This window comes from Macaca fascicularis, chromosome 6, assembly GCF_037993035.2.
Source record: "Macaca fascicularis isolate 582-1 chromosome 6, T2T-MFA8v1.1".
Lineage (NCBI taxonomy): Eukaryota > Metazoa > Chordata > Mammalia > Primates > Cercopithecidae > Macaca > Macaca fascicularis.
In genome coordinates this window covers 188,139,885-188,157,945 of record NC_088380.1, presented here as the reverse complement: position 1 = coordinate 188,157,945, position 18,061 = coordinate 188,139,885, and the positions used below count along the sequence as shown (strand labels likewise).

Sequence of the window (18,061 nt, the reverse complement as noted above, 5' to 3'; positions counted from 1 at the left end):
TCTCCTGACCTTGTGATCCGCCCGCCTCGGCCTCCCAAAGTGCTGGGATTACAGGCGTGAGCCACCGCGCCCGGCTAGTTTTTGTATTTTTAATAGAGATGGGGTTTCACCATGTTGACCAGGCTTGTCTTGAACTCCTGAACTCAAGTGATCCACCCGTCTCAGCCTCACAAATTGCTGGGATTACAGGCGTGAGCCACTACACTTGGGATTTTTTCTGCTGCTACATCACCTGTCTATGCAGTCACCACCACATCCTCTCTCAGGACTCCCATGCCCACTTAGGCCACCACACTGGGCATGAAAACTTCCTTTTCTTGTTTCTCTTTTTATCTTTTCTGTCTTTCCTTTCTTTCGAGACAGGGTCTTGCTCTGTCTTCCAGACTGGAGTGCAGTGGTGCAATCACACCTCAGTGTAGCCTCTACCTACCTACTGGGCTCCAGCCGTCCTCCTGTCTCAGCCTTCTAAGTGCTGAAACGTCCTTTTCTTACGTGCTAATGCCCATTAGTCAGGCTCAAAGGAACCCATGGAAGAAGTGCAGAACTGGTGGCACAAGGGACCCGAGCAGGTTTCCGTAGTGTAGTGGTTATCACGTTCGCCTCACACGCGAAAGGTCCCCGGTTCGAAACCGGGCGGAAACAATTTCTTCTACTTTTCACCTAATTGCTTCAAATTTATTACACTGAAAGCTAGTCTAGAACACCGCATCGCTATCTCCACCTTGTTAAGGGGAAAGAGGGTATCTATTCCGTTGCCTTTCCACCTCAACCATTGGCACCTAGGAAGAACTGAAGGTACCTCACTTGCTGTGGACAAGGGAGCCGGCCAAGTCCGCACAAAGCCGGTCCACTGGACGGCTGCCAAATGGAATCCCCGACCCACGGTGTAGCCCAAGGCGAGTTCCAACGAATCCACCTTTTGTAAGCCATGAGGGGACAAAATGAAGAAGTCACAGCAAGCTGGCAGCGGTGGGATTCAAACCCACGCCTCCGAAGAGACTGGAGCCTTAATCCAGCGCCTTAGACCGCTCGGCCACACTACCTTTCTCCTGGAAGGTATTTATACGTTTTCCTTCGTTATACAACATCCCTAGGGGTCCCTCAGCCAACAAAGCCTTGGGGCGAATCCGCAGGGCATCGCAGAACCACCGCCTTCCAGCAGGATTCGCTGGGCCAGAGGCACCGGCTGGGAAACGGCTCCACCAGCGCCCTGGCAGAGAAGATTCGCGAAGCGCAGGCCTCGGGATTTGCTTTGGGGGCCACTCAGAAAGTCACCCGGGACGGCCCTCTTCGGGGAGCCGGCGTGAGAGGAGGGGAAGCCTCCTACACTCTCACTTTAAAGGAAAATAAAAACAAATAAACCAGGATAGACCCGTCAGTCGGGCGGCCGCGTAGTCCTGCAGCCGCCGCGCCGCACTCCACAGGCAGCAGCGCAGAGGGCGCGCCTCCGGGGAGAGCCACGGCCCTCGGGGTCCGTCCGTCCTTCTGTCCACAGCCCGGTCCGCTGGAGCGCGGCGCCCGCTCTGCCCGGATCCGCCCCGGCCCGGGGGTTCGGACCAGCCGTCCAGTCCGCGCAGCGGACCCCAGGCAGCCTCGCCGTGCACGGCCCCGCCGGGCTCAGTTCTGGGCTCGCGCTTCCACTGTCCCCGCCTGGCTCCCAGTTTCTTTGTCCGCCCGCGGCACCGACCTGGTTCCCCCGAATCTCCGCCTCCTCTTCGCGCCCCCTCCAGCTCCGCCCAGTGCGTTGCTCTCCCGGTTCTCCGCCCGCCCGCAGCTGAGGGAGGCTAGACGAAGGGAGGGGAGGGGAGGCGACGGGACATGACGGGACGGGAGGGGAGGGGGAGGGGAGGGCAGGGAAGGGGAGGGGAGGGGAGGGGAGGGAAGGGGAGGGGAGGGGAGGGAAGGGGAGGGGAGTGGAGGGAAGGGGAGGGGAGGGGAGGGGAGGGAAGGGAGGGGAGGGGAGGGAAGGCTAGACGAAGGGAGGGGAGGGGAGGCGACGGGACAGGACGGGACGGGAGGGGAGGGGGAGGGGAGGGCAGGGAAGGGGAGGGGAGGAGAGGGGACCCTAGGGCCGCAGCACCCGGGAGGGGCGGAGGTCGACCTGAACTTCCAGTCGCTGCGCGGGCGGGAGTTCCGCGGGTCCCACGCGGCCACCTCCAGCCCCGCGCCGTCAGCGCCGACTTCACGAGCAACCTGAGCCCGCTGGAGGACAACGAGGACTTCCGCGATCGCCGGGACGCCGCCCCCGGGGGCTGCGCGGGGACCTCCAGGGCCCGAGGCGGGCGGCCTGCACTCCTCGCTGCTGCAGCATCCACACGGGACCCCTGCGCCGGAGCAGCAGCGCAGGAGCAGCTGGTCCCATCGCAACGCGGGGCGCGACCTGTCCCACGCCGACCTCAGCACCAGGCAGTCCAGAGCTCGGCGGAGAAGCGGCTCGCGCTGTCGCAGATCTGCGAGTGGATGGTCAAGAGCGTGCCCTGCTTCAAGCATAAGGGCGACAGCAACAGCTCTGCGGGCCGGAGGAATTCACTTCATCATGATCTGTCCTTACACAGCAAGTTGCCTCGCGCTCCGAATAAAGGAACTGGAAAAAGTGCTTGGTGGATGCTGGATCCAGAGGGTGGAAACAGTGGGACAAGAGCTGCATCCACGGACAACAGCAGATGTGCTCAGAGCCCAAGCCGAGCTGCCACGAATAAAAGCACCCCTGCAGTCTAGCCGTGGGGGTGCCGGGGACAGCCCTGGACCCCAATTTTCCAAATGGCCTGCAAGTCCTGGCTCTCACACCAATGATGACTTCGGTAGCTGGAGTACATTTCGCCCTGGAGTTAGCTCAATTGCTAGTACTATTACTGGGAGACTGTCACCCATTATAGGCAAAGGAGACGATCTTGGAGTTAGGGACGTACATTCTGCGGGGTATCCGCCGTTTGCGGCAAAGATGCCCCCTTCTCTACCCAGTCTGAGACAAGCAATCCTGAAACATGGAAAACTTTTTGGGTGATCTCAATCTTATCTCGTCACCAACATCATTAACTGTGTCGACCCATTCGGCACCTGGCTCCATGATGCAGCAGACGCCATGCTACTCATTTGTGCCACCAAACACCAGTCTGAATTCACCCAGGCAAACTACAAAAAATAGACGTAGGGCCGGTCCTCCATGAGCACTTTGTCCCAGATGCCTATGCAAACGCTCCAGGACCACAAATCAAGTTCCGGAGCTGTGAGTGAAACTATGCAGCGAGACTCACAGAGGAGCTGCTGACTTCTGACTCTCCTTCCCATGACATTGTGACACCAGCGGATCCTGGGGTAGCCCAACCCAACAGCCGGGTTCTCAGCCAGAACATCATGATGGGCATTAATGTGGTCATTCTGCAGTGGCTATGGCAGAATGAGCCTAGCCTTCTCTACCAGGGGAGGCTCCCAAGTGACTTGGACGGCATGCTCACTGAGCACTGGGATTGTGACATGGAATCCAAATTTTCATTTGGAATAACTTCATGGATGGAGACACCCTGAATTTTAACCTTCACAATGTGTTGCCCAACCAAAGCGCCCCCCACAGTGTCCAGAGGAGGCCACATAGCTGGGTGTGTCAGGCTGAGAATTAGTGAGCAGGCTATGCTTTTTTTGCTTTGAGACGGAGCCTCGCTCTGTCGCCCAGGCTGGAGTGCGGTGGCACGATCTCGGCTCACTGCAGGAGTAGCGCCCAGGGCACTCATCGGCATGGGGTGGGGCAGAAGCACTGGTAAAGGTGTCTTCACTGGGGTCAGGTGGTTCGCACCTGAGGTGTGGGGCGTGGTGTTTCCCATGTGAGGCAGGGCACGGCCGTAAACTGCAGACGTCTGCTGAGTGTGTCCAGGGTGGGTATGGGAGCTGGCATGCCTCATTTTGTATCCAGATGCTTGGCTGCCATAGGCTGACATGGCTGAATTAAGGCCCATCATGATATTCTGGCTCAGAACCCGGCTGTTGGGTTGGGCTACCCCAGGATCCGCTGGTGTCACAATGTCATGGGGAGGAGAGTCAGAAGTCAGCAACTCCTCCAGGAGTCCTGCTGCAGTTACACGGACTCACAGCTCCCTAACTTGATTTGTGGTCCTGGAGCGTTTGCATAGGCATCTGGGGCAAAGGGCTCATGGAGGACCGGCCCTATGTCTATTTTTTGTAGTCTGGCTGGTTGAATTCAGACTGGTGTTTGGTGGCACAAATGAGTAGCATGGCGTCTGCTGCATCATGGTGCCAGGTGCCGACTGGGTCGACACAGTTAATGATGTTGGTGACGAGATAAGATTGAGATCACCCAAAAAGTTTTCCATGTTTCAGGATTGCTTGTCTCAGACTGGGAGAAGTAGGGGCAACTTTGCCGCAGATGGCGGGTACCCTGCAGGATGCACGTCCCCGTCTCCAAGATCGTCTCCTTAGGCTATAATGGGTGACAGTCTCCCAGTAATAGTACTAGCAATTGAGCTAGTTCGAGGGCGAAATGTACTCCAGCTATCAAAGTCATCATTGCTGTGAGAGCCAGGGCTTGCAAGCCATTTGGAAAACTGGGGTCCAGGGCTGTCTCCGGCATTCCCCTGGCTAGACTGCAGGGGTGCTTTGTTCGTGGCAGCTCGGCTTAGGCTCTGAGCGCATTTGCTGTTGTCCGTGGAAGCAGCTCTTGTCCTAAGACATCTCCCATTCTTGCCGCCCTCTGGATCGAGCATCCACTGAACACTTTTTCCAGTTCCTTCGTTCTGCGCGCCAGTCAACTTGCTGTGTAGGAACAGAAGATGAGGACGTGAATTCCTCCGGCCGGCAGAGCTATTGGCCCTCATCCGTGAAGCAGGGCACGCTCTTGACCATCCACTCGCAGATCTGCCACAGCGCGAGCCGCTTCTCCGCCGAGCTCTGGACTGCCTGGTGCTGAGGTCGGCGTGGGACAGGTCGCGCCCCGCGTTGCGATGGGACGAGCTGCTCCTGCGCTGCTGCCCCGCGAGCGGCCCGGCGGTGGCGGGGTCCCGTGTGGGTGCTGCGGCGGCGAGGAGCGCAGGCCGCCCGCCTCGGGCCCTGGAGGTCCCCGCACAGCCCCCGGGGCGGCGTCCCGGCGATCGCGGAAGCCCTCGCTGTCCTCCAGCGGGCTCAGGTTGCTCGTGAAGTCGGCGCTGACGGCGCGGGGCTGGAGGTGGCCGCGTGGGACCCGCGGAACTCCCGCCGGGGCAGCGGCTGGAAAACCGGGTCGACCTCCGTCCCCCGGGATGCTTCGGCCCTGGGGTCCCCTGCTCTCCCGTCCCCTTCAGTCCCCTCCCCAAGCCGCGGGCGAGGCGAGAAGTGGGAGAGCACAGCACGCGGCGTGGCAGGAGGGGGAGAAGAGCTGGCGGAGATTCGCTCGGACTAGGTGGGTTCCGCGGGAGCCGGAAAGAAACTGGGAGCCGGGCGGGGGCGGTGGAAGCGCGAGTCCAGAACTGAGCCCGGCGGGGCGGTGCGCGGCGAGGCTGATCGGGGTCCGCGGGGCGGACTGGACGGCGGGCGGGAGGACGGACCGGCGGTGGCTCTATCCCGAGGCGCGTCCGCTGCGCTGCTGCCTGTGGAGTGCGGCGCCGCAGCTGCAGGAATACGCGGCCGCCAAACTGACGGGATCTGCCTTGGTTTGTTTATTTTTATCTTTCTTTAAAGTGAGAATGTAGGAGGCTTCCCCTCCTCTCACCCCGGCTCCCCGAAGAGGGCCAATGTGGGTGACTTTCTGAGTGGCCCCCAAAGCATATCCCGAGGCCTGCGCTTCGCGAATCTTCTCTGCCAGGGCGCTGGTCGAGCCGTTTCCCAGTCGGTGCCTCTGGCCCAGCGAATCCTGCTGGAAGGCGGTGGTTCTGCTATGCCCAGTGGATTCGCCCCAACGCCTTGTTGGCCCAGGGACCCTGGGGGTGTTGTATAACGAAGGAAAAGGTGTAGACGGACCCTAGAACGGAGGTAGCGTGGCCGAGCGGTCTAAGGCGCTGGATTAAGGCTCCAGTCTCCTCGGAGGCGTGGGTTCGAGTCCCACCGCTGCCAGTTTGTTGTGGTTTCTCCATTTTTGCCCCTTCATGGATTACAAAAGAAGGAACTCCCCTTGGGCCCCAGCTTTCTCGGGCCCGGGAAACTCTCTCGGGCACGCTTCTTCGTCATCGGGAATTCCGTTTAGCAGGGTGCATCCACCCATGGGACGGGCTTTGTGGGGAGTTCGTCGCGCTGGTGCCCACAGCAAGCGAGGTGGGTTCAGTTGTTCCCAGGTGCCAATCAATGATTGAGGCAGAAAGGCAATGGTTTAAATACCCTTGATAGCCTTTTCTCCTTATCCAGGTGGAGATAGCGGTGGGGTGTTCTAGTCTTCAGTGTAATAAATTTGAAGCGATGAGGTGAAAAGTAGAAGGAAATGTTTCCGCCCGGTTTCGAACCGGGGACCTTTCGCGTGTGAGGCGAACGTGATAACCACTACACTACGGAAACCGGCTCGCTTCGTCTTTGCTATCGTAATTAGTCAGCACACACGGCTGTATTTTATTTCTCACGATAATTCTGAGCTTCTTCCGTGGGTCCCTTTGATCTTGGTAAAGGACGTTTCAGCACTTGGAAGGCTGAGGCGTGAGAATGGCTGGAGCCCAGTAGGTGGAGACTGCGCTGAGCTATGATGGCAGCCCTGGATTCCAGCCTGGGAGACAGACAGAGCAAGACCCTGTCTCCAAAACGAGAAAGGAAAGAAACAAGAAAAGAAGTGTTCACGCTGGATGCGGTAGTATAAGTGGGTATAAGTGGGCATGGGAGTCCCGAGAGAGGGTGTAGAGGGACCTCGGAGAGACGTGACAGTGGCAGCGGAACGGTCTGGCGTTGACTGTGGGCATGGGGGTGGAACAGCCGGGATGCGCTGGCACCACTTTCTGAGAGAGGGGACGTTCAGAAGAAGCTGCCTGGGGAATGGGAGGCCATGAGTTCGGGTGTGGAGCTGGAGCTTGCGGGCCTGGAGCAAATGGAGTGGAAATGCAAAAGGAAATATGCTACAACACCATTTTCATTGTTCTATTGTTTGGAAGAACTCTGACCTATATAAGCAGCCACTTGTGGGACATTTGGATTGTTACCAGGTTTTTTTTTTTTTCTTTTTTTTCCCAATTGTAAATAATATTGCAAGATTATCCTTGTGGCTCAATCTCTGTATAACATCATAATGATTTCCTTAGGAGAAATATCTAGTGGAATTAATGGGTCAAATTCCTGTAACTTTTAAAGATACACATCAGCAAATTACAGCAAATTACTCTACAGAAAGGTATTACCAGTTTATAGTGATTTATCTTCCCACTTATTCTGGAGTAAGGCTTCATTCACTCAGCATGTTTTTGAGATTCCTCTACGTCGTTGACTTTACCGGCAGCTTGTCCGCGCCCCCACCGCCTTTTTTTTTTTTTTTTCTTTTTTTTTTCTTTTTTTTTTTTTTTGAGACGGAGTCTCACTCTGTCGTGCAGGCTGGAGCGGCAGTGGCGCAATCTCTGCTCACTGCAATCTCTGTCTCCCAGGTTCAATCGATTCACCTGCTTCAGCCTCCCGAGTAGCCGGGATTAAGTTTGCTCCTTTTAGTTGGGAATAGTATCCCACAATTCCTTCCCTTCCTCCCTCCCTCCTTCCCTCCCTTCCTTCCGTCCTTCCTTCTTTCCTTCCCTCCTTCTTTTATTTTTCTTTTCTTATCTTTTCTTTCTCTTTCTGTCTCTCTCTCTCTCTTTCTTTTGTTCTGAGATCAGTTCTCACCCTGTCACGCAGGCCGGAGTGCAGGGCCCAGGACCAAGGCTCCCTGCAGCGTTGACCTCCCGGGCTCGAGGATCTGTCTTCCCACCTCAGCTTCCTGATGAGCTGAAACTACAGGTGAGTGCCCACCGCTCGCGCTTTCTCTCTCTCTCTCTCTGTCTGTCTCTTTTTAAGAGATGGAGTTTCACCATGTTTCCCAGGCCCCAGGCTGCATTTCTTGTTGATAGATATTTGGGCTTGCTCCAGTTTTTTTTCTTTTGCAATTATGGATAATGCTGCTACGAACATGTGTGCACAAGTGTTCATGGATATATGCTTTTGGTAAATGCCTAGGAGTAGGACTTCTGGTCGCAGAAGATGTGTATGTTTAGTTGGAAAAAAAAAAAAAAAGTTTTGGCCGAGCGCCGTGGCTCACGCCTGTAATCCCAGCACTTTGGGAGGCCGAGGGGGGTGGATCACAAGGTCAGGAGATCGAGACCATCCTGGCTAACACGAGGAAACCCCGTCTCTACTAAAAATACAAAAAAATTAGCCGGGCGTGGTGGCGGACTACAGGGTCGCAGCTATTCGGGAGGCTGAGGCAGGAGAATGGTGTGAACCCGGGAGGCGGAGGTTGCAGTAAGCAGAGATCGCGCCACTGCGCTCCCAGCCTGGGCGACAGAACCAGACTTTGTCTCAATTAAAAACAAAAAACAAAAAACAAAAAACACAAAAACAAAAAACAAACTTTTGCCACAAAGTGGTTGTACTAGGTTGTACTATTTTCCTCCATCAACAATGTCCAAGCATTCTGGTTATTTTTTTTAACTTCTAGATGTTCTTGTGGGTATGTAGCATTTTCCTATGGTTTACATTTGCATTTAGCTGATGAGGGATAACGATGTGCACGTTTTCATGTGTTTATGGACCATTTGTTTATCTTCCTTTGTGAAGTATCTCTTCAAATATTTTGTCCATTAAACAAACAATCCCCCCCACCCCCTCCACCGCCAGTAAAAGAACTGGCCTGGATAGTGGCTCAGCTTGTAATCCCAACACTTTGGGAGGCTGAGGCGGGCTGATCCCCTGAGCTCAGGAGTTTGAGACCAGCGTGGGCGACATGGCAAAACCTGGTAGTCCACCTGTAATCCCAGTTACCCTGCTGGGGAGGCTGAGGTGGGAGGATCGCTTGAGCCTGGGAGGCGGAGGTTTCATTGGGCCAAATTTGCACCACTGCACTCCAGCCTGGGTGACACAGTGAGACCCTGTCACACACACACTCACACAGACACACACACACACACACACACAGAACTGAGTGGTTTAAACTGTATAATTTCAACACTTTGGGAAGCTGAGGCAGGGAGGATCCCTGGAACTCAGGAGTTCTATGAGACCCCATCTGTACAAAAAATAAAAATAAAAAATTAGCTGAGCGTGATGGCCTGGGCCTGTAATCCCTGCTACTTGGGAGGCTGAGGCAGGAGAATCGCTTGAATCTGGAAGGCAGAGGTTACAGTGAGCCGAGATCGTACTCCAGCCTGGGTGACAGGGCGGAACTCCATCAAAAAAAAAAAAAAAAAAAAAAGACACTCTTCTGTGTGTTTTTTTTTCCTGAAACTTTTAAATTTTAGCTTCTATGTTTAAGTGTAAATTCTATTTTATGTAACTTTTTTGTTATATATATAGCCACATTTCAATTGTCATATGTTACAAAATAACCACTCCAATTGATTTTTCAACCTGCACTTTTTGCCTTTACCCACACACAGCCAGTCCAAAGAATACATATTTATATAACTTTTTTGTTTTGGTGTGAGGTCGGGATTAATGTTAATTTCTTTCCCCTATGGTTGTTTCTGAACCATTTGTTGCAAAGACTTTCCTTTCCATGTTGAATTGTTTTGGTGCCTTTGGTGAAAATCAAATAACTGTGTATTTGTGGGCCCAAATTATGTTTTTGTTCATTTTTGCTTTTCAATCAAAAATTTCAAATAGGCCAGACATGGTGGCTCACTCTTGTGATCCCAACACTTTGGGTGCCCAAAGCAGGCAGATCACTTGAGCTCACAAGTTGAAGACCAGCCTGGGCAGTATAGCAAAACCCATCTCTACAAAACATAAAAAATTGGATGGGCATGGTAGTGTGCACCTGTGGTCCCAGATACTCGGGTTACCTGGGAGGCTGATGTGGGAGGATCACTTGAGACTGGGAGGCGGAGATTGCAGTGAGCCAAGATGGTGCCACTGCACTCCAGCCTGGGTGACAGAGTGAGACCCTGTCACAAAAAAACAAACAAACAAACAAAATATAAAAATAAAATAAACCGCCGTAACAAAGAGACCTCAAATACCATAGCTTAAATTAGAAATTAAATAAAAGTTATTTATCCCTTAAAAAAATTCAAATAGGCCAGGCATAGTGGCCGCCCTGTGAAATCCCAGTGCTTTGGTAGGCTGAGGCTGGAGAATCACTTGAGGCCAGGAGTTGGAGACCAGCCTGGGCAACATAGCAAGACCCCATCTCTACAAGAAAAGGAAAAAAAGTTAGCTGGGCATGCTGATACATGCTTGTAGTCCCAGCTAGTTGGGAGGCAGAGGCAGAAGGATTGCTTAAGCCCAGGAGTCCAAGGCTGCAGTGAGCTATAATCGCACCACTGCCCTGCAACCTGGGTGACAGAGTGAGGCCATGTCTCCAAAATAAATAAATAAATAAATAAATAAATAAATAAATGTTTAAAAAGATGTTTAATATACCAGTCACATGGATGTTAGTATAATGAGCAACTATAAACCACCAATATTTCACAATCAGTAAAATCTTGTGAATTTAGCTTTACATGTATATTTTTTGCTGAAATGTTTAAAAATAAATATAATCATTATATAATTTCATCTCTAAATATTTCAGTATAGCATCTTTAAAAATGATATAGGCAGGGTGCCTTGGCTTACACCTGTAATCCCAGCACTTTGGAAGGCTGAGGTGGGCGGATCACTTGAGGTCAGGAGTTGTAGACCAGCCTGGCCAATGTGGTGAAACCCTGTCTCTACTAAAAATACAAAAGTTAGCCACGTGTGGTGGCACACGCTGGAATCCCAGCTACTTGGGAGGCTGAGACAGGAGGATCACTTAAACCTGGGAGGTAGAGGTTGCAGTGAGCTGAGATCATGCCACTGTACTCCAGCCTGGGGACAGAGTGAGACTCCATCTCAAAAATAATAATAATAATAATAATAAGAAGAAGAAGAAGAAGAAGAAGAAGAAGAAGAAGATACCTTTTCCTACACGGCCACATTTCAATTATCATATGTTACAAAATAACCACTCCAATTGATTTTTTAACCTGCACTTTTTGCCTTTACCCACACACAGCCAGTCCAAAGAATACAGAGTACAGTGCAACCACTGGAAAGGAGAGAGTTGCAGAGTCAGAGAGTAGCTCAGAGACACAGCATAGCTAAGTGAACGTGGACGTTCACTTGAACACAAACACATAGAAACCAATTAGTTGGCTGATTTTCTTGAATACAGGCGAATGTAGGGTTTATAAAAGAAAAAGAGGAGAAAGGAGAGAAGCACCACAGCCCATCTTGAAACAGGGAGTCTTTTTTCTCCTGTGGGTAAGTTGCTTGGCTAGAATTTGTCACAAGTTTATGTCTGGGGACTGCCCAGAATGGGCTGGTTGAGCTCATTGGGAAACGATTTAATTGTTTATAATTTCCCCCAAAATACTTAACTCTACAGTGCTTGCAAAGTGAAGGTTGTGTCTGCACCATTTTTTATCATTATAATTATTCACAAATTAACATAACCTTTTGATTTTCGCTCAAGTGTACAACCAAAGCTACAGACAGAATTCAGCAGTTTCTTTTATTTCTCAAACACAAAGCAATTTCCAGTTGTTTAAGGGTGGTAATATAGTTTGTATTTATGTCCTCATCAAAATGCATGTTGAAATGTAATTCCCAATATTGGAGGTGGGGCCTGGTGGGAGGTTATTGGATCATGAGGATGGATTTCTGATGGATGGTTTAGCACCGTGGCCTTGGTGCTGTCCTCCCAATTATGAGTTCTCCCCGATATGGTTTTTTAAAGTGTGTGGCACCTCCCCTCTTGCTCTCTCTTGCTCCCACTTTCACCATGTGATGTGCCTGCTCCCTCTTTGTCTTTTGCCGTGATTGGAAACTTCCTGAATCCTCGCCAGAAGCAGATGCTGGCGGAATGCTTCCTGCACAGGCTGCAGAGCCATGAGCCAATGAAGCCTCTTTTCTTATCAATTACCCAGCCTCAGGTATTTCTTTATAGCAATGCAAGAACAGCCTAGCACAGGGAGTATTCAGAAATACAAATTAGTTTAGCATATTGATCTTGTACCTTGCAACCTTGCTAAAGTCACCACACACACACATAATACGCGCTCTAGTAGCTCTTTGTAGATTCCATTGGAATCTGTTAGCTCTAGTATTATTAGTTCTAGTAGCTCTTCATAGATTCCATTGGATTTTCTCCATAGATATCATGTCCTTGTGAATAATGACAGTTTTACTTCTTTCTAACCTAGATGCCTTTAATTTCTTTTTCTCACTTATCGCACCGGCTAGAACCTCTAGTGCTATGTTGACTGGAAGTGGCGAGAGTCAGCATCCCTGGCTGGCTCCTGATCTTGGGGAAAAGCGCCCTGTGTTTCACCATTGAGTGTGATGTTAGCTGTAGGATTTTCATTAACGCCCCTTATTGGGTTGAGAAAGTTCACTGCTGTTTCTTGTTACCTGGGAGCTTTTATCACGGATGGATATTCGATTTTGTCAAATGCTGCTTTGCGACTACTGGGATGATCCTATGGCTTTTCTTAGTTTGTTAATATAGTGAATGTCATTGATAGGTTTTTCAAATGTTGGACTGACCTTGATCAGTAACTGAGATCACGTACATCATGTGTTTGTTTCTTTTTTCGGTGCCTGCGTCTCCCCTGGGGTGGAGGGCAGGGAGCTTGCTTGATTTGGTCCCGCTGTGCCCCTGGAATGCTGGCGAGAGTGCTGCTCAGTGCCAGCTCCAGGCAGAGCCGGGGCAACGCCTTTATCAGCTGATGAGTGACTCCGGAGGGACAGAGGGACAGGACGCAGCACAGCGCTCGCCACAGTCGCAGGTGGCCTCCGTGCTTCTAAAGCCATGAGCGTTTGCAGTTCCCACCTTTGTCAGTTCCCTGAAGCCTCAACAGAGTGGACCTGAACTATGACACCTCCTCCAGTTCCCTCCCGCCTCCTGAGCCTCAGTCTGACTCTCCTCCTCCTCTACCTTTCTTTTGTTTATTTTATTTATTTATTTATTTATTTATTTATTGAGACAGAGTCTCACTCTGTTGCCCAGGCTGGAGTGCAGTGGTGCCATCTGGGCTCACTGCAAGCTCTGCCTCCTGGGTTTATGCCATTCTCCTGCCTCAGCCTCCCGAGTAGCTGGGACTACAGGCACCTGCCACCACGCCCAGCTAATTTTTTTGTATTTTTAGTAGAGACGGGGTTTCACCGTGTTAGCCAGGATGGTCTCCATCTCCTGACGTCATGATCCGCCCACGTTGGCCTCCCAAAGTGCTGGGATTACAGGCATGAGCCATCGCACGTGGCCTACCTTTCTTAAATGTTGGAATTCCACAGACACGGGCCTGACCTCTGTTCTCATGTGCGCTCTCTCCGTGGGCGGCATCGTCCACCACCATGGCTGCAAAGACTATCCGTGTCTCTCCCTGTTATCCCTAGCTCCCGTCTCTCACTTGACCTCCTCCCTCCCTACCTTCCTTCTTTATTTCTTCCTTTCCCTCACATATTATTTGTCTGTATGTGTGGTGAGAACACTTAAAATCTACTCTCTTAGCAATTTTCAAGAATACAGTATTTTTATTATACTCACCATGTTGCACAACAGATCTCTCTTGAATCTTTTCTTCCTGTCTAACTGAAATCCTGTATCCTGACCATCTTCCTTTATCCACCCCTCCCCACCACCCAGGCTCTGGCAACCACCATTCTATTCTCTGCTTCTGTGAGTTACACTTTTTAGTCTCCACATAAGAGTGAGGTCATGCGGTATGTCACTTAACACGTCCCCCAGGCTCGTCCATGTTGTCACTAGTGACAGGACTATCTTCTTTTTAAGGCTGGGTGGTGCTCTGTTGTGCACATCCCCTACATTGTCTCCACCCACTCCTTCTCTGATGGCTGCTTGCTTTGCTCGCCTATCTGGGCTATTGTGAATAGTGCTGCAGTCAACACGGCGGCACAGACATCATATCCTCGGCAAACCGAGGATATGATATGGATACTTCCTCTGTCATCTCCACTCCAATTTCTCCAGGCCCTGAAGCTCCAGCTCCATGCCCGAACTCATGGCCTCCCATTCCTCAAGCAGCTTCCCCCAAATGTCCCCTCCCTCAGAAATGGTGCCAGCGCATCCCTGCTGTTCAACCCCCATGCCCACCATAAACCCCAGACAGTTCCGCTGCCGCCGTCTCCTCTGTCTGCCACACCCTCTCGTCAGGTCTCCCATGCCCCCTTATGCTACCACATTGGGCATGAAAACTTCCTTTTCTTTTTTCTCTTTCTTTCTTTTCCTTTGAGACAGGGTCTTACTCTGTCTCACAGGCTGGAGTGCAGTCATGCAATCACAGCTCAGTGCAGCACCAACCTCCTGGACTTAAGCAATCCTCCCACCTCAGCCTGTGGAGTAGCTGTGCCTGGGGACAAAGATTCCTGGCCTCAGCGCACTCTCGGATTCATGGGGAGACAGAACTGAGACTGAGAGCTGGTTCCTCTCCCTCTCTCATGAGGACACAGTGAGACGGCAGCTGGGCATAAATCAGGAAGAGGATCCCTACCAAGAACTCCACTGTGCTGCACCCTGATCTAGACTTCCAGCCTGAAAAACTGTGAGAAATCAGTGTTCATTGTTTCAGCCGCCCAGCGCATGGTATCGTGTTATAGCAACCTGGACCAAGACAGGGAGACAGACACTGATCTGGAGCCTGCACTCCACCCCGGGGAGGGGAAGATGCCTGTGGACCTGGACAGAGGGTCAGGACAGAGGCAGCGCCTGGGCTGCGGTGACCCTTGCTTGCCGCTTCTGCTCAGGGGCAGTGGGACAGGATTGCAGAAGGTTCCAGAATGCATGTTGGGCGAGCGGTAGTCCCTGCAGAGTTTGGGGTAACATGCACAGAGGAAGAAATGGTGGAAAAGCAGTAACAGGATGGCTTTAGGGCAGGGAGCTGTTGGAAAGTGGCAGACAGTGGGCAGTGGCACGAGATGGTCCAGCGAGGCGCCCCCTGACATGGGAGTGCCATCATGCACTGCACAGCGACCTTCCAGGCAAGGAGGGACACATGCGAGACAGTGGTCCATGATCATGACGGAGCTGAACAACTCCTATGGCCTCGTGATGTCATAGCCGTACTGTCGTAGAACAGACGTCACTTGGAGTGACGGGCTATGCCACCCAGCCTAGGGGTGCAGGAAGTACACCGTCTAGGCTGGTGTGAGGGCACTCTGTGATGTTCACGCCAGGAACCACCTAACGACCATTTCTCGGACTCGGACTGCATCCTTGTTAAGGGGCCCGTGACTGTATGCCCTGGGAAGCCACACGTGACTACTGTCCCGCCCTGCACTGACTGCCCAGCGAGTGCTCAGAATGCATTAGATATGGGGTGGACAGAGGAGGAGGACAGCACCGGCGCTCAGACAGCAACAGCCTTTGGAATCACCATTTCCTGAACCAAGGGACCTCCCCAGCCACCCACACCAAAGCCTAAAATCTCATAACTCCTCTCTCTAAGGCTTGGGTCTGCAGGCTTTCTCTGCAAGGGCCACGTACAGAAACTTTTCGGTTTTGTCGGAAGGACCCACATCTGCCCTTTTAGTGCCAAAGCCGGCAAAGGTGACACATAACGAGAGGGAGAGGCTGTGTGCCGACGGAACTTCACTCACAGACGCCAACATTTGAATTTCATCTAATTTTCACATGTCATGAAATATTATTCTTTTAATCTTTTTAAGCGGTAAAAAGTGTAAAAAATGTTCTTAGCTCACTGGGCAGTAGAAAAATAGCTTGTAAGCTAGATTTGGCTGGAGGGTAGTTTGCTGACCAAGGGAAAGGGGAAAAAACCAAACTTGCTCCAACCCACCTCTCCCTCCAGTCCCATGCAGTCCCACTTTCCTTTTTTTTTTTGTAACCACACCATTATCCCCACCATTAATTTTTCTCACTTTTGACTTGGTTTTCTTTTACATAGGTCACTGTTCTCTCAGTTCCCAAACACATTTGGGTCTTTTTGTGGGTTCTGTGGATTCAGTTCCACTCCATTGATCTTCGTGGTTCTTCCTGCCCCAGAACCAAAGTCTTGGTGCAGATTTCTTTGTACCGGGATTTTCAGAAGACTTTCCTAGCCCTGGAAGGCTGGTTTAAAAGAAAGGTTTCTTTCCTCTCTGGTTGCTCCCAAACTGCCCTCTAGAAGGTGAACCCCTTGTGCTCCCACAAGCAGGGTGCTAGGCCCCCAGTTTCTTGCCCTTGGTGGGTTCTATAAATCATTGCAACGTTGGCAATTGGCTAAGCAAGAAATGTCTTACTATTGTTTTAATTGAGTATATTTCTTATACATCCACTTACTTTGTTCTGTGAATCACCTGTTCATATCTTTTGCTATTTTCCCCCATGCAGGTTTTAATGGTTTAACCAATTTTTAGGAGTTCTTTACCTGTATTTAATATGTAAATATAAATATTTACTTATTCCAGACATTTGTTATATTTTATATGTAATGTGTATATTATCTCCTAATCATTATATGTGTTGCAAATATTTTCACTGAGGTTGTCCCTTAATTTTTTTTTGAGATAGGGTCTCGCTCTGTCGCCCAGGCTGGAGTGCACTGGTGTGATCTGTGCTCACTGCAACCTCTGTCTCCCAGGTTCAAGAGATTCTCCTGCCTCAGCCTCCTGAGTAGCTGGGACTACAGGTGCCCACCACCATGCCCAGCTAATTTTGTATTTTTAGTAGAGACAGGTTTCGCCATATTCGCTGTCTGGTCTTGAACTCCTGACCTCAGGTGATCTGCCCACCTTGGCCTCCCAAAGTGCTGGGATTACAGGCGTGAGCCACTGCGCCTGGACGTCCCTTAATTTTTAACAGTGATAAAGTTAAACTGTAACACCTGGTTTGTCACTGTCTTCTGCCCTTGGCTGTAAGCTTATGACCTGCTGCTCACCTGTCTGCTCACCACTGCACCCCGAGAGCCTGTCTGTCCTTCCTCGTGGCTGCCACAAAAGCCACAGGCTGTGACCAAGGTTTAGATGGGCCACTTGGTGCAATTTCACAGGAATGTCAAGTGATGGACAAGACCATGCAGGGAACCCGGCAGGGGCAGCAGATCCTTCATTCCTTCCTTAGGATTCCTGGGGTGTTGATTCTGGGGCATCACTGCTGTGCCTGCCTCCATGGGTGTCTGTAGGAGCTCCACCTCCTTTCTGTCTGTTTCTGAAGCTGCAGCCCACCCTTCTGAGAGGACACAGCCTCTTCAGTGCTCTGGACAAGTCTATGGGACCTCATTGAGTAAGGTGGGGTTGGGGTTTATTATTAGAGATGGGGTCTTGCTGCATTGCCCATGCTGTACCCTAACTCCTGGGCTCAAGCAATAGCTGGGAGTACAGGAACGTGCCACCCCACCCCACTGGCTTGTTTGCACTTCATTTTGAACAACTGATCATTAACGAGTAACAGATAAGGGATGACAAAAGCAGGAACATAGAATACTTCCAGAAGCTTAGGAACCATCGATGCCCTCCAGCCAAAGACCACCAAGGACGTACAGGCAGTTGGTCAAGTTGGGATTATTGCTTATTGCAGTGCAGGAGAACACACACTTCAGGGAATTGTGGGTGTCTCCCGGGAACGGGGTCTTAGAAGGTATTAATAGGATTTGGTCTTTAGCTGGGGATTTGAGGGCAATGTCTGAGTTTGCTTTAAACTGGATGCTGTTAGAAAGTGAGGGTGGTTCCATGACTGGGTATCTTGATAAAAGATACCTAATCTATGAGAAGGGAAGACTAGAGGGAAGAATAAGCTGTAACTGACAAAGAAGAAACAGCCACTGGTTTTGGCTGGGAGTGTTTGGTGCTTTGTGGGTGGTGCAGTGAACTTCTCACATCTGTGCTTAGACGAAGTGATGAAGTGGCCTGGCTTGGTCTCCTTTCATCTTTGTCTCCAAGTAGCTCTGTTTGGGGCTGGCGTTCTGTGGGGCTGCTTATGTCCAGCAGGAGAACAGTATGGTGCGGC

The 18,061-nt window shown here is 51.3% G+C and overlaps 4 non-coding genes and 1 pseudogene across 4 annotated transcripts; 3 read left to right on the top strand and 2 right to left on the bottom strand.

The window, feature by feature from the left end:
- Positions 1-569: 569 nt before the first annotated feature.
- On the top strand, positions 570-642 carry TRNAV-CAC (transfer RNA valine (anticodon CAC)). The gene has a single exon. It is a non-coding gene; the product is annotated as a tRNA-Val (tRNA).
- A 223-nt stretch (positions 643-865) lies between these two features.
- LOC135971535 (forkhead box protein O1-like) lies at positions 866-4,918 on the top strand (annotated as a pseudogene).
- Positions 962-1,043, bottom strand: TRNAL-AAG (transfer RNA leucine (anticodon AAG)). Its single transcript has one exon. It is a non-coding gene; the product is annotated as a tRNA-Leu (tRNA).
- Positions 4,919-5,954: 1,036 nt separating the features above from the next.
- TRNAL-AAG (transfer RNA leucine (anticodon AAG)) lies at positions 5,955-6,036 on the top strand. The gene has a single exon. It is a non-coding gene; the product is annotated as a tRNA-Leu (tRNA).
- A 362-nt stretch (positions 6,037-6,398) lies between these two features.
- TRNAV-CAC (transfer RNA valine (anticodon CAC)) lies at positions 6,399-6,471 on the bottom strand. The gene has a single exon. It is a non-coding gene; the product is annotated as a tRNA-Val (tRNA).
- Positions 6,472-18,061: the final 11,590 nt, after the last annotated feature.